Source organism: Aythya ferina, assembly GCF_964211825.1.
Source record: "Aythya ferina genome assembly, chromosome: 5".
Classification (NCBI taxonomy): Eukaryota; Metazoa; Chordata; class Aves; order Anseriformes; family Anatidae; genus Aythya; species Aythya ferina.
In genome coordinates, this window is record NC_140301.1 from 39,640,853 (window position 1) to 39,643,916 (window position 3,064).

The window sequence follows — 3,064 nt, forward strand, 5'->3', positions numbered from 1 at the left end:
GCTCGTCGTGCTGTGGCTGGAGACAGCTTTGCCAGAAGTGAGCAAAATCTTTGGGAAATGAGCTTCCCAGAAGTCACTTTAAGGTTGTTTGGTGGGAAAGAAAGAGCACAAAGCTGGACTGGATGCATCTTTCAGAGGAGAAAAAAGCTGGGTCAGAGAAATGTGTGGCAGCTTGGTTGTGCTGTCTGCTGCCCTTCCTCCACCCCAAAAAATTTTATCAGGCCTATCTGCTCGTTCTGTTCTTCCTATCCCAAATAACCACTCACTGGTGGTGTGGTGACTGTGGGGAAAAACTGCCTGTTGGCATTCCTTGGATCTTTCTGTAAGCTTGAAATCGATGAGCCCGAGCTTTCGCTGCAACACAAACATACTTTGTTCTGTGTTGCCTTTAGAAGCCTCCTGCTTCGTGCTGGAGGTCTGTTTGCACTGAAAGGAGCCAGGGGTTGCTCTGTTTCAGCTGAAGTGACAGACTTTCAGCAAAATGGCAGGAGTTGATGCCTGCCTATCCCTTGTGTTGCAGGTGGTGGTTTATCACCTCAAGCTAAATGCATTACCTCAGCCTCGAGTGTTCCCAGCGTGCTGAAATAGCCTGTCAGAGGGCCCGTGATCTCCAGGTATCTGTACCGGTGATCTCAGCTGTGGGGATCGTTTGATTAGTTTGTATTTGGAGCAAGCTGCCGTATCCAGGAGGACTATCTGACTTGTTTTAGTTCAGTGTTTTACACTAAAATGTTGAATAACTTCTTAAAAAAAAAAAAAAAAAAAAAAAAAAAAAAAAAAAAAAAGGCAGGGATAGAACCACTCTTGGATAGTTGTTTCATTTCTATGCTTTCCTCTGTCACTCGATTTCCTTTCATAGTTGATATTCCCAAGGAACTTTTCCCCAGAGCTTTTAAACCAATTACACGATGTGATCTTTGCATAAGCTGCACCAGGCGGTTTGGGTAGTTTTAATGAGATGAACTGTTCTCCTGGTTCTTTAGGGCACGCTGTTCCTACATCTGCTGAGCAGATCATGTTTGTGTTCTTCAGCTACACTGCACTGCAACTCGAGTCTGGTTTGCTGCAGAGCTGTACCCTCTAGGTTATTTTTTTTTTTTCTCCCATACCAGCTGCTCATTCCTTTTTTTTTTTTTTTTTTCTCTCTCTGAATATAATTTCAATAATCTTCCCTCAGGTGTATATTTGCTATACGTATTTAACTGGAATCTCATTGTGTTGTCATCTTAATTACAATTAACCACACAGCTGACTTTTCATTTCTTCCTTCTCAGTGTGGGCTGTACTTTCCTTGTGTTAGTAATGTAATTAATGTGCTGCCTTGGCTGCTGAAAACCCTTAATAACAGCTTTGGATTCAACTGATATTCACTGTGGTGTAAATGAGAGTATTCCTCTGAAAGTCCAAATTCCTCCTTCAGCAAGATTTTGCAAGAGACAGACTGGCATATTGCCTCCAGGCCACATGGCTGCTCTCAATGTTGACTGAAAAATTCAGTGTGAATTTGGGTGCATACTCTCCATCCACATTCCAATGATCCTGAGCGGGCAGCGTCTGTTGCTTGCTTTGTGTGTCTTGCTGTGAGACCTACTGCATGACTCTGTAAGTGCAGTAATGTGAAAAGTGGGGGGGGGGCTGAACGTGTTGTAGGCACTGCTGTGAGCATCGGTGTGGGGAAGGCTGGGGGTGATACTGCAGATAATGGACATGATAACTCTATTTTTCAAACACGGGGAAAAAAATGAACATTGACTTTTTCAATTAGTCTTCTGGTTTTCTACAGCTGTTCCAGACTCCTTAATCCTATTTCCATGAGATTTTGGCATTGACTTTTTTTTTTTTTTTTTTGTCCATATCACAGTTTGCCAAGTACTCCCTTTATGCTGGAGGGATCGAGTCACAGAATCACAGAATTTCTAGGTTGGAAGAGACCTCAAGATCATGGAGTCCAACCTCTGACCTAACACTAACAAGTCCTCCACTAAACCATATAGCTAAGTTCAACATCTAAACGTCTTTTAAAGACCTCCAGGGATGGTGACTCCACCACTTCCCTGGGCAGCCCGTTTCAAATGTGCTTAGCAGAACATACCTGAATTAGCAGAACGCTACTTAGCAGAACATACCTGAGCTTTTTCATGGGTTCTTGTACGTTGTTTTTCTTCTTTATTTTATTTTTTTTTTTCCTGAAAACTAAACTAAACTAAAATATCATTTTTGCTGCTTGGAAGAATAACATCTTTGTATGGAAATAGTTAGGATGCACAGCCAATAAACCTTGCTGTACAAATTGTTCACTTTTAAACCAGGTGCTTATAATGGAAATACCCAACAGCTCTATAACATGCACTGCGTTGTGAGGAACCTCCCTCGTTTCCGACGGAGCACCACAAAGTCTTCTCGAGGTGGAGATAAAAGCTGGCCAGCTTTGTCGTGCTTGGTTTTAGGGATTTGTGCCTCAGCTCCTGTACCCGCAGGGTCAGGTAACCCAAGGGGACGTTCCCCGCCCTTAGACTGCTTTCTGCTCTGTGGCTGTGCCTGCTGAGCTTCGAAAACAAAATACTGATGTGATTATGAGGTACATTACCTATAAAAAACAAATAATTTTCTGAAATTAAGGTTGTTGATGGTTCCTCCTGACAGAGCGGTTAGCGGGGTCTAAAAGGTTATTTACGAAGTTTCCACTTTTTCCTCAAAATGCCACCAGTAACGAGCAAGGAGCACTTTGACTGTTTGAGTTGGGTGCAGAGGGGCTGGGGAGGGGGCTGTGCGCGGGGCAGCGCTCCCGGCTTGTGTCAGCGCCCAGAGATCGCCTCAGCGCCCGCTGCGAGGGGTTCGGCGGGACGGGACAACGCCACAACGGCTCCCTCGGGCCGCCCGTCGCCGTGACACCGGGCAGCTCCCGGGGCCCGGGGGTGCCCGGTGGGTGCCCCTCGGTGCTGGTGGGTGCCTCTTGGTGCCGGTGTGTGCGGGCTCGCTGCCGGCGGGGGCGGCGGCGGGGAGGTCAGGGCTGCGGGCGGAGCGGTTCCGGGTCGGCGGCGGGAGCCAAGATGGAGCCCGCGGG